Raw genomic sequence first — 13,527 nt, forward strand, 5'->3', positions numbered from 1 at the left:
TCCCAGCTACTCGGGAGGCTGAGGCAGGAGAATCACTTGAACCCAGGAGGCGGAGGTTGCAGTGAGCCGAGACTGCACCACTGCCCCCAGAGCAAAACTCCGTCTCAAAAAAAAAAAAAACAACAAAAAAAAACCAACAAAGTATTTGCCCTATGGGGAAATCAAACATTAAAAAATAATAAATAAAATTCACTGCGGAATGCAATTCCCTAATGATATATTTGCAATGATCTGGGTGGAAACTATCATAGTCAGAGTACCACCTGGGCCTGCAGAACTCCAAAAGCACCAGCCCCAAGTGGCTGCCTTGTCCATTATGTACATTGTTAACTCGTAATTAAGGGGAAACAACAATGTAGGGAGAATGTGTGAATCCATGCTTTGAGGCCACGTAGAGAAAAGAGTAGACACCACAGAGGTAGCGCACCAAGTCATAATACCCTGGAACTCAAGGATGTGTCTTCATTATTTTTATGTTTCCTGCCCCAAGCATATCATAGGAGCTCAATAAGTATTTATTAAACTGAAAAACCTAACATATAGGGCTGGCATTGCAGCCAATTTTGTTTTATCCTTGGCCTTTACCGTTGAATATTGTTTAATTCACTGGTTTGCTCAAATTCCCTTGATGGTGCTTGTGCATGAACAATGCTTACCTGCAGTGAGGCATCCTCTTTTCCCTAGCTTTGTTCTTTCTCATTTTATCCTTTTAAAACTTATTTTTAATTGCAAGATAAGCCGGGGCTATTGCAGAAAAATCAGCAAAACTCAGCACAAAGAAGAAGAAGAAAAAAATTCTCTTCTTTTTCCTGCCACCTGGCAATAATCAGTATAAACATTTTGGTAAGTCCACTTCTATACCTTTTGTGATGTATAATTGGAGGAAGAAAAAAATATATATCCCCTTACCAAGTGCCATTGTCAATTTACAGGGATGAATGGGGGACTATATCCCACTGGGAGTTTATCTGGCCCTGGGCCATTTCTGTTTGGCCAGATCTACCTACTGCCGAAAGTTGACCACTGAAAGTCGACAGCTGTGTTGTTGAAAAAGGCACGATGTTAAAGGCTGTTTCCTGTGGATCAGGGGAGCTTGGGCTGAGCCTGAAAGCAGGAGGCTGAACAAGGCAGAACTGCCATTCTCCCTCATGAGCGTTATCTCCATTACAGGCAAGGGAACTTCTGGAAATTATGTTGCATTGAAGAAAATTTTTTTTAATTACTGTAGATTTAAATTGTGAACTCTGTGATTCAAGCCGGCGTGTTTTATCTAGTAGATGTCCATTGGAGGGTCACAGAAAGAATCAAGTTGCATAAGTACGCCTCAGTGCAGGTGAGAGAGCTCACAGGGTTGGAGAGGGAGGTGGTCAGTGCTGAACTTGAAGTGACAAAGCCCAGCTACTTTAGTGAAGATCCCACCACCCCTATTTACCTCCAATGATGGTATCTTCACGGAATTGTTCAGAATTGGAGACTAGAGTGGATTACTGAGCTAGGCAGTAGAAGAAAGTAGGGTCCTAATCCTATGAGGTGGCAGGATTTTTCCAAAAGAAAAATATAATTTTTATTACTTAAGATAGAGGAAAGTGGATCACTTTCCAAGAAAAAAAAAAAAAGAGGGCAGATTTCAATACAGGAGGCAAGACTGTGAAAGCACCCCCATACAAATTTTAACTTCTTGTTTCTCTTCTCTCTTGGACTCCAAGAATAGTCATATTTAGCACCCAGGATAACTTATAGCTACAATCATTCCCTTTCATTTTTTTTTAACCCTACAGTCACTCAGGTACAGAGTCACAGGACTTAATGAAGGGGCAGTAAATGAAAATGTGTCCTCCCACATCACCCCTTTGCCGAGGCCAGGGCATGGTGGCAGTGTGTGCAGAGTTGGTCTCCTCCCAGAGTTCCAGTGATCTCAGATCTTTCTATCCAAGAATACAGTATGACTTTCCATCTGCTTAATTTGGTTCTCATGTCTTCTAGGAGTGTTTCCAAGTTTTCCTTATATAGTTATTAGACATTTCTTGTTAAAATCATATCTAAGTATTTTATACATCTTTTTGTTATTGTAGATGAGGTCTTTGTTTTCATTATATCTTCTAATTGGTTATTATTTCTGTGTATAAAGACTATTAGATTTCTATATGTTAAACTGTTGGCTAATACTTCAAATACAATGTGAAATAGTAGTGACTTTATTGCTCCTGACCTTAGCAGGAATGTCTCCAGTGTCTCTCCATCAAATAAGATGCTAGTCTGGGGGCTAACATGGACAGATATTCAGATACTTTTATATTTTTTTATTTAAGAAATATCTGACTTATATTTTTTCAGGGTTTTGAATCATAAATGGGTGTCAATTTTGTCAAATATTTTTTCAGCATCTACAGCTACATCATATAGTCTTTTTCCCTCTCAGATCTAATAATATGTTGAATTACATTAATGAATTTACTGATATTTAACCAGCCTTGCATTTCTGGAATAAGTTCCACTTGGTCATAATATATTATTCTGTATTATTGGAACTAGTCCATGTTCATAATTTTTCTGGAAGCAAACAGTAAGAAGTGTTTTGCTATGTGAATTTATCCATCACACTAAAATAAATGAAAAGAAAAAGGAATTAAATGATATGCAATATATTTTTCTCCTTTTATATGCTTGTCCTTTATAATTTTCTAAAGATTACCTCTATGGCTCTTGGATAATTTCAGCTAGCCCCTTGAGCAACCTTATATATAAATGATTGGGTTTTGGAGATTTGAGCACATTTAATTAATCTGAGCAATCTATAACTATATTCTTCCCTCACTCAGTATGTGTGGTTTGCAGAATGTTGCTTTTGACATTAATTAAGTTGCTGATATCCAAGGGGGGTCTTTGAAAACTCCTGTATTTTCAGTCCCAAAAGTCTCTTTCTTTTTCAGTTAAGAGGAGTCTTTCCTTTTAATCTTGTCCTGAGTCTAATGCATGAACTGACATATTTCTATTTTTTTGTCTTTTGGGAAACATCTTTTACTTTTCAATTTTGCTGTTATTGTACTTGTTCCTTGGCTAGTTTGTTTCCTTCATTTCCTGTTATTTTTTGGTACATTACTGCAATCAATTATTTTCTGTTTCCAAATATTTACTTCCCACTTTTCTTTCCCATTTTTTTTTTTTTTAACAGAATCTCACTCTGTTGCCCAGGCTGGAGTGCACTGGGGTGATCTCAGCTCATTCCAACCTCCGCCTCCCAGGCTCAGTTGATTCTTGTGCCCTTAGCCTCCCAAGTAGCTGAGACTGCAGGTGTGTGCCACCACACTCAGCTAATTTTTTTGATTTTTTTGTGAGTTTTTTTGTTTTTGTTTTTGTTTTTGTTTGTTTTGTTTTTTTCTGTAGTTTTAGCAGAGACAGAATTTCACCATGTTGGCTAGTCTGGTCTCAAACTCCTGACCTCAAGTGATCCACCCACCTCGGCCTCCCAAAGTGCTGGGATTAAAGGCGTGAGCCACGGTGCCTGGCCATTTCCCACTTTTCTATACTGCCCACTGTTATAGGACTTGTGTACCTCCAATGAGCAGTGTCCATCCTATTCCATTGATGTTGGCCCTGAGATGTACTTTGACCAGTGGAATGCAAGCAGAGATGCTATATATCATGTCTGAGCAGAAACATTGAGCTGTTGCAAGTTTCATAATTCATACAGCCCCAAAATGGTTCTAACAGCTTGGGAAGCCTTTTGTTTTTCTCTAATGATACCAGTGTAATGCAAAACATTTTTGGAGCTCCTCTTTTGGAGTTCACTTCAGAACCATTTTTGAAAACCTTTAATAGCTTAATATCTATTTTTTGAAGGCATATGTATTCATTGAAAACAACCTAAAGTCAACCACAGCCAAGTACATTTTAATGGGTAAGAGCATGAGCTTGGACTAGGGAAGCTCTGTATTCAAAGCATGGCTGTACTATTTAATTTCTGTGGCAATTTATTCAGGGTAATCACCTAAAAATGGGAGCAATAACAGTGATAAATATTTTTGGCCACCAGCTTTCATTTCCAATCTCTTCTAATATCTTTCCCATATCACAGGAAAGAACATTTCCCAGGTTACTTTATCTCCAGGCTTCTTGGAAATGGAATGAGATGCTCTGATGTGAAATTCGGACAGGGAGACTGAACCCATATTAGCTTGCTGGTGGTGTACAGTAGTGCAGAGATGTGTGGAGCCCAGGCATTACGAGGCTGCACCGTGACCTCAAGGCACTCCCCTTAAACCCACTCACCTTTGTGCTGTAGGTTGATTATGACCATTGGTGAAGGCTTCTTGTAATTTCCTAACATGAGCAGTAGCAGCAATATCCTGATTCCTCAGGCCACATGGTGAACCCGAAAGTTAGTGGTGGCCTTTCTTAACGTTTTGTTCTCTAGCCCTTCTCAACTGGAAATTCCTTATATAAATCACAATCTGTTTAGAACACTTAGCAAGGTTTCCATTTTTCTAACTGATTACTTTTGTCATAGGATTGCTGTCATAAGACTGTCACAGAATTAAATAAAGTAATACATTTAAAATGCTTAAGACAGGGTCTGAAAATATTCCATAGCTATTATTACTATTAGGAAGGTGATCAAAATGAACAATACACCCTCAAGTCAAAAAAGGAGGTGACCATCTAGATGAGATTGGTACTCACAAGTGGTATGAAAATTGGATCTGAAGACAATTTCAGAAGAGGAATTAGGGTCCCTAAAATAAGGCTGCCATCACCTGAAAACTCTAAAAAGAAAAACAGTTATTTAAGTGGATGTTTTGATATATTGGTTCTTAAATAATATATTAATTTCTATTTATTTTTGGAGTATTTTGCTCAGGTTTCCCATCTATGCGAGGAAATGTGAAGGTTGTGAACCAGAGGAAGAGAAGCACCTCCTACCTCCTCCTCATCCTCTGTCTCCTCCTTTTCCTCCTCCTCCTCCAGAAACCCCAGACACAAGGAAGAACTGAATTGACCAACACCTTCTTGTATTTCCATGAATTTTTGCTTAGGTCCAACAATACCAGACAAAAATCCAACATCACTGACATTTCAGGAAGGGACTTACCTTATTCACATTCCAGGTGGGTCTTCAGGCTTCCTAGACAAAAAGGATAGATATATGAGAAATCAGATTGCAGCAAAAGTACTGGGTGTCTAGGTTGAAGATTGGAAGTGCTTAAAGGGAGAGAAAATAATGTAGAAAGAGGGAGGATCCTAAATATAAACGTTCAGGAAGTTGCAACCTTGTCAAAGATGGACTTTGTTGCCAAGTACCAATTAAACAATTCACAAATTAACAGTGTGATGCTCATCGGCTCACGCTGCTTCAAGGACTGCCTATGAGAATTCCATCATGTTAAACACAAGCTACTTCTGTTGATGTCTTCTTTCTGTGTCTATCTAAACAGTGAATAATAATAGAAGGAGAAAAAGATTAGCTTGAGCAGTAGCTAAAAGTTGCTCTATTTTAACCACAAGATACCAAGAAAAGGGAAGAAAGATGTTTCTCTTTCCTGTTAACATTACTTGGTTTGATATCTGGACTGAGGGAATCCAACATATCCTCCTTCTGCGTAGTGATCCATAAGTTTAAGTCTTCTCACCCATAGAAGGGAGATATTAGTAACTACCCCGGAGTAACTCTTTCCTGTTAACATTACTTGGTTTGATATCTGGACTGAGGGAATCCAACATATCCTCCTTCTGCGTAGTGATCCATAAGTTTAAGTCTTCTCACCCATAGAAGGGAGATATTAGTAACTACCCCGGAGGGCTGTTGTTAGGATTAAGCTGATTTTTGCAAATCATTTGAAAGCTTACTGACCCTTGATCAAAACTCCTCCCAAAGGTGGTTAATTCTTGCTGCCTCCCATGAGTGCCTCTCCTGTCCTGTGTCCACACAGTTAGGCTTCAGTCCCACATGCGCTGGAGCTGCTGGCAAGAACGCATTGCGGCATCTCTTCCCATTTTTGGGTTCAGTGACATCACGTTGTTAGCTTAAAACCAGCTCTTTGGGAATATTTATTTCATGGAAATTGGCAAATGCTATAAATCAGGATTTTCTTTTTGTGTTTTGGAGAGCCAGATTACCAGCACACTAACCCCTGCTTTGTCCCACTCTCCCAACAATTCTGCTCCTACCAAAGTCATTGATGACCTACGTTTGGCTAAGGTCAGTAGTCAGTACATTATCTCCTCTTATTCAAGCTCCCTGAAGCATCTAACCTGGTCGACCACTGCTCTTTCTTTGAATGTTTTCTTCTTTAGAGCTCTACACACCCACTTGGTTTTCCTCTTACCTTGTCAATTGTGCCTTTTCAAGGTCATTTGTTGGATTTACCTCCCCTACGGACTTCTAAATGTTAGAGTGGCCATAGCTGTGTTCATTGGCTTTCTCTCTCTGTTAAATACTCTTCTATCCTTATTTGGTCTTACATAGTTCTGTGACTTTAAATATAATCTATAAAACTCCCCAGATCTATTTATTTATTTATTTATTTATTTATTTATTTTTGAGACAGGTTCTTGCTCTGTCTCTCAGCCCGGAGTACAGTGGCACAATCATAACTCACTGTGGTCTCGAACTTCTGGGCTCCAGTGATCCTCCCACTTCAGCCTCCCAAGTAGCTGGGACTACAGACATGCATCACCATGCCAAGGTATTTCTTATTTTTTTCTTTTCTTTTTTTTTTTTTTTTGAGACAGAATCTCGCTATGTTGCTGAGTCTGGTCTCAAACTTCTGGCTGCAAGCAATTCTTTCATTTTGACCTCCAAAAGTGCTGGGGTTATAGGCGTGAGCCACCACGCCCAGCCGCAATTCAATTTAAACTCATACTGCCTACTCAGCATCTCTGCTTGCATGTCTAATCAATGTCTCACACTCAACATGGCCAAACTACAGATACTCCCCCTCACTCCCACCTGCCCCCCGCAACCTCTGCACAAGTATCTTCTCTTTGCTAAAACCTTTTCTGTCTCAGCCAATAGTTTTGCCATTTGCCCACTTCCTCAGGCCAAACACCTAGGGCTCATACTTGATTGTCTTCCCACACACTCTTAACAAATGAGCATAATTTATATGGGTAAAGACCAAGATTCAAGGCTAACAGCACAGCTATGAACAAAGGTCCATGTGAAAACAGATGGAAAGTTAGGAACGCAGAGTCATCCAGAGCAATTGAAAGGAGGTATTTGGCCTGGCGTGGTGACCCAGCACTTTGGAAGGCTGAGGGAGATGGATAATGAGGTCAGGAGATGAAGGCCATCCTGGCTAACATGGTGAAACCCAGTCTCTACTAAAAATACAAAAAAATTAGCTGAGCGTGGTGGCGTGCGCCTATAGTACCAGCTACTCAGGAGGCTGAGGCAGGAGAATCGCTTGAACCACGGAGGCAGAGGTTGCAGTGAGCCGAGATGGCGCCACTGCACTCCAGCCTAGGTGACAGAGCAAGACTCTGCCTCAAAAAAAAAAAACCAAAAAACAAAAAACAAATAAACAAAAAAACAGAAAGGAGGTACTCAAGATAAATCTGAAAGTATAGTTTGATGACAGATAATAATTGTTCTGTAATAAAACAATTATTCTTTAGGCAATAGAAAAATCACTGGAGGTTTTTGAGCCTGATCTGATCATTGGTTTAGAAAGATAACTTTGACCATGAATTTAGATGAACAGAAATTTAGAGACCGGGAAACCAATTAGAAACTTACCATGATTGCTCAAGTAAGAGAAGATAAGAATCTGAACTACAGAGTAGACAGAATGAGAGAGAAAAACTTCAACTGCTAAAAGCACTAGGACTTGACTGATTGAATACGAGATGAGGAAGAAGAAACAAAAGGTAATTGAGAGGGTTGCAGTTAGTATCTCCTGGAAAACGGAAATGCCGAGAACCGAGGTAAGAACAGATGAATGGGTAGGCAGATTGTTAGGAAAAAAAAACAAAAATGAGGTTGGTTTTAGACATAATGTGTTTGAGATGTCTATGAGTCAGTGAGATGGAACAGGGACTCCTCTTAGGGGCCTGCTGGGCACGCCCCACCAAGCTTGGAAGTAAAGGAAAATCTTGAGTTCCTTCATGGGAAATTCAAGGCACCTTATCCTTGGGAAGTAAGTGAGCAACCTGAGAAATAAGAAGGTAGTAGTAGCTTAAAACAATCACCAAGAAAGTTGGTCACAAAATATTTGGTTCCCTATAGAAACTAAAGATAGCATCTTAACATGTCCTTGAGTTGTTTTTCAGAAACCTGGACCCCCACCACGTGAAAGATGTGGCTTGCTGGCACAGAGACTTCAGATGAGAGAAACTGGGTTCTTCCTGAGGGGCCTGGAGGAGGTTACACCCAGGAGCCAGACCTAACACATCTTCCTACTGACCCCAAATTATTAAACAAAGCTTTTCTTCCTTAACCAACTGCAATTCATAAAATAGTTAAATCCACCTATAGCCTGTGGATCCCCACTCTGAGGTATCCTTGCTTTTTAGGTCAAACAAATGTATACCCTCCACGTATTGATTTACAACTTTGCTCACAATCTCTGCCTCCCTGTCCTTAAAAATCCTTATTCATGGCTGGGTGCGGTGGCTCACGTCTGTAATCCCAGCACTTTGGGAGGCTGAGGCAGGTGGATCATGAGGTCAGGAGTTCGAGACCAGCCTGGCCAACATGGTGAAACCCCATCTCTGCTAAAAATACAAAAATCAGCCGGGCATGGTGGTGGGTGCCTGTAATCCCAGCTACTTGGGAGGCTGAGGCAGGAGAATCACTTGAACCTGGGAAGTGGAGGTTGCAGTGAGCCAAGATCGCGCCACTGAACTCCAGCCTGGGCAACAAGAGCAAAACTCTGTCAAAAAGACAAAAAAACAAACAAACAAACAAAAAACTCTTATTCATAAGCCATCTGGGAGTTGGAGTCTTAAGCATGAGCTGTCTGATTCTCCTCACCTGATGCTCTGCAGTAAATGCCTCATGTTGTCTCCCTGCAAATCCCAATGTCAGTGTTTGACTTTGCTGCCCCAGGTGGTTCAGTTCAGTAACAGTGGTGATGGAAATGTCCAGCAGAATCAAAGCTCAGAAAACAGGGCGTAACTGGAGAATGATTAGAGGGTACTGAACCATACACAACCTTGAATTTTGGGTTCAATCCAGTACCAAACATGTGGTGAGTGTCCAGTCAATATTGTCAATGAATATTATGTCTTTGGGAATAATCACTATGGAGATGTTGTAAAACTTGTTAAAGCAGATTAAATTGCCCATGAGAGAAGAGACCTAGGACAGAGACTTGGAGTATCCATCTTTTAAGCACAAGAAAGAGTAATCATGCAGAAAGATGGATGTAGGATAAGACTATTGGGAATGGAATGTCACGGAACCCAAGAGAGAAAGGAGGCTCAACAAGGAAGACATTAGTTTCCACGCTGCACATTTCTACTAAAATGTAGAATGGAATGAGGGCAGATAAAATGCTGTTGGATTTGGCAGATCATGTGTGAAAAGAATTTTAATGAAGTGGTGGGAACAGAAACCATACCATGGAGGCTATGGAGTAAGTATGTGATACAAGAGCCCAATGGTGCACTCATGCCTGAGAGCACTGGGTCCTTGTGAAATATCACAGGTGTCTCCACAGTCAAGTTTCATAGTTCTGTGGTAGTGGTATAGACAATAATGAATCTTCCAGCCCTTCTGTCCATGCATATAACCCTCTTGTCATGGGCATGTGGAAAAAGCCCATCATGACAGTTCTGTCCAGCTTTCTGTCATGTTTCAAAACCAAACCATACTTTTACCCCAATAACTTTGTGTGGCTGACATGGGGGCATCACATGTCTGCCTCAGGCAATGTCTGGGGAAGAAAGCTTTCATTCTGACTGCCTTTGTTAATGTTTTTCCTAATTTGGAAAGTCTTTCAGTAATTCAAGAAAATCCTTTCCTTCCTCTACAGGAGAGAGGGATCTCATTATGATTGAGAAAAAATATCAAGGAAGAGTGAGTCATATTTTCTTGATAGCAAAACAAAGTGAAAAATAGGGTGTAGGCAGGTTGAGAGCGATTATAGCAATCTTCTTAGTGGCTAAGAAGATTTCCCATGACCATCACGAATGAATAATGGTTCTACAAGGAAGAGATTTAACAAGAGAGGGAAAGGGGGAGTAGGGAGAGGGTGGGGCTGGGGAGAGCACCTAAATGATTTAATGTTGGTCCCTACCCTCCCCCACTGAATCAGTTTTTAATTCCCCATGTGGCTACTCGAATTAATCTCCCCCAGTGATACTTGCTTGAGATCAATCCTTCCCCTGCCAGGCCCATTTTTCACATGTATCTCTCAGCTTGGGGGTTTCTGGACCACAGAGTCCGTAAATTTGACCCCAAGCCTGTCTGAGAGAAGGCTATCAATTCTTAGGGCAGACTTTTTTTTCCTCCCAAACCTAAAATTTGGGCTGAGATTTTACTAAGGTTGAAACCTTATGGAAGGAAGGGGTGCCCTGCCTGCCTTTGGAACTTTGTACTGGATACCTTGCATAGGGCTGACTCTGAGGACAAGGACCAGGCCTAAGACCCCGACACTGCCTTGCCCCAAGCCTCCTGCCTGCTAGTGGGACATAAAGAGTGCATTGGAACACAAAAGAAACAAGTTCACCGTGACTTTGCAGACTAGCTGAGAATCCCCCTCGCAGCTTCCTCATTATCAGGAAGGACTCAGATCTTCCTAGGCACAAAATATCCAGATGCCTTTACTCAGGTCAAATCTCAAGGCAGGCAGCTCCCTGGTAATTGCCAGCTCCTCAAGCCAGGAAGAGATGCCTTTCTACGCTTGTCCTTAAAAGTCAAAACTCCGCCTAGCAAGACAACCCTTTAACGCATGCCTTCTGCATTTCTCAACTTCCCTTATGGGAAACTAATAAATCAGAGATGGTTTTCTGTGCATTGTGTGGTACACGCCGTTACATAAAGACCTTGTTAATTTTTTTTTTTTCCTCCTCACAGGTTGCAACATGTCATTTGCCTCCCTCTGGCCTCATTGTTATTTTCTCATTCTCTCCTCCCATATTTTGTAAGAGTGCATTGATTTATTGCCATTTTCATTTTTTAAAACATCTTCCTCCTACCTCAACAAGCATTTTTGCCCAAAGCAAGTATTATCAACTTCCCTCCAGTTCTCCTTGTGTTCCTCTGTCGAGTGTTCTTATTCATTCCATTTGTGAAAAAAGGAATTCTCTAGGCCAGCACAAAGCATCTGCTGCTTCTATCCAGGCAAAGAAAGACGGTGGCATGGGGTTTTTATTTACTGAAGGCTGGGACGAATGCAGAGCTAAGTGTGCATTCCTGGTGCTCCTGGCTTTGTAGTTGTTACAGATGTTGTTGTCCTGCTAGGAGCAGAAGCCCTTCACAGAATGCAGAAATCAATGCCTGCGCCTCAGCCTTGCTCTTAAGGGTTAGTAAATGAAAAGGGTGTTTTAGAAGCACTATGAACTCACCCTGAAGTTCTCAAGTAATCAGGAACTGCCACTCTCCCCTTCTCTTCTACAAAGGAAATGCAAATACATGAAGTAAGAAAAAGACATCTAAATAATAAAAGCCCCAAGTGGAAAATATTGGTAAAAATTAGGGAAAAGTTATTAAAGTTAGGTAGAGGCAAAAGAGAATGGGAAATCAAGGGGGTTCATATTGAAATGCACCTTTGGGGAATTCACGAGGGACTGGAATCTGCTTTACCACATTGCTTAGGGGCGGAGGATGTGAAATAGGCAGGGGCCAGGCAGTGGAAGGAGGACTGTGGCTAAGGCCATCCCAAGCAAGCTCTGGCTGTGTGCAATTCCCCAAATTGGGGAGGTTGCTCTAGACAAACCCTTGGGTGTTTTTGAGTATTTACCCTCAGCTTTACTGAGATGAGCAGATTAAATAGAAGTTACCCAGAGTACTTTGCATCTCAAGCATTCAAGTTCTCCCAAGTGTCTGGGACCATTGTGAAGATTGGGGAAGGTGGATCTACAGAACCAGAAATTGAAAATACTCCTTTTTATATTAAGAAATCTACCTGAATTACCAGGTACCTCTTGAGAGTCACTTTTTTAGGTTGAGTACAGTGTTCTCACTTGACTGGGTTGCATCCCACTTCAGACTGGTTCTGTTCACTCTGTATAGCAGAAATTTTTTAAAAATTTTGAAGTATGTATGTATATATTGCTTTTAAAAAAAAAGATTTTCATATGTATTGGCTCTTTTGAGTTGTTCCACAACCCTGAAAGGCAGGCTTCATTTTGCAGGATCAACAAGGTAAGTGATCAGCTTAAAAAATCACACAAGTGCTAAGTAGAAGACAACTTCAGTCCAGACCTCTAGTCTTTAAATCCTGGATTCTTCCATGACTCTACACTTTTTATCTGTAGACAAAATACCAGGAGCACAGACCAACGAGAGCAATATCGAAGGAGATCAATAAGATATAGCTGTAGGATCGACACTGCTCATCGTAAATGTTAAGAATTGTCCTACAGTGACTCACCTGATGTGGTTATTGTGGATATATTCATGATGAGCAGGAACACCACAAAATCAATTAAACCAGTCAATATCTGGTTGAGAATTCTCCCTGCAGAGGAATGGGCCATTGCTGGGCTGGTCTTTGTCTTCAATTCTGTTCCTAATGCTAATTTCATCTCAACTATACCACTCCTTCGTATCTTTTAGTAGTTTCACTCCTGGGAATCTCGTCACAGGACATAATTTAAAGGAAAGGAAAAGCTACAAACATGAAGTTATCATAGCAGCATTACCTGTAACAACAAAATATTGGAAGGATTTAATATCCAATTATGTGGGAATAGCTAAGCTACGGTAGATCAATTTGATAGAATATTATGCAGCAATAAAACAATGATTATAATGATTATATAGCAAAATGGAAAATACCATAATATTAAACACAAAAGAAGAATAAAAATGTGCTGGCTACAGTTTGTTGAAAATATAGTTTCTTACGAACAAGGGCTGGAAAAGTGAGAATAGTGGGCTATGCATGAATCTTTAAAAATGATTATTTTACATTTTCTTATCACAAATAAAAATCAAATAAGAAATAATTTTTAAAAACCTGTTGCTCAACATTAATTAAACTGCTGTGTGTGTGTCTGTTTGTGTGTAGTTTAATGATTTATTGCATGGATTTAAAACCAAGAGTTCCTGGAGTCGACACTCAAAATTTTCATTGCTTGCTGGATAATTTTCACTAAGCCTTTTAACCTCTGTAGCTTGAATTCATTCATCTATAGGAAGGGCAATTTTTATAGTAGGAGTTCAATGTTTCTTGAGTGAATAAATAAATAGACAATGGGAAAAGGTCTCATCCCTGTAGTAAAGGCTTTGTCTCCAATGGACTCAAGAAGCTGTTTTGTCCTATTGTAAAGATGAGGGAGGTCAACTGGGCTGTTCTTCATGCTGGTGTTTGTGGTTGTGTCTTTTCCACAGTGGAAAAGTGTATGTGACATGTACATTTA

At 40.4% G+C, this 13,527-nt stretch overlaps 2 long non-coding RNA genes across 2 annotated transcripts in view; both read right to left on the minus strand.

The window, feature by feature from the left end:
* Positions 1–4,212, minus strand: part of LOC129011211 (uncharacterized) — a 40,770-nt gene extending 36,558 nt beyond the window's left edge. Inside the window, exon 1 of the long non-coding RNA XR_008493271.2 lies at positions 4,098–4,212. This is a non-coding gene — a long non-coding RNA (uncharacterized LOC129011211). The remainder of the gene's footprint in view (positions 1–4,097) is intronic.
* Positions 4,213–4,688: 476 nt separating this feature from the next.
* On the minus strand, positions 4,689–11,556 carry LOC129011212 (uncharacterized). The gene is made up of 3 exons (XR_008493272.2): positions 11,509–11,556; positions 5,090–5,122; positions 4,689–4,763 (listed from the first exon to the last, which is right to left on the minus strand). It is a non-coding gene; the product is annotated as an uncharacterized LOC129011212 (long non-coding RNA).
* Between the last annotated feature and the right edge of the window lie 1,971 nt (positions 11,557–13,527).

The sequence above is a fragment of the Pongo pygmaeus genome, chromosome 1, assembly GCF_028885625.2.
Source record: "Pongo pygmaeus isolate AG05252 chromosome 1, NHGRI_mPonPyg2-v2.0_pri, whole genome shotgun sequence".
In the NCBI taxonomy this organism is placed as follows: Eukaryota; Metazoa; Chordata; class Mammalia; order Primates; family Hominidae; genus Pongo; species Pongo pygmaeus.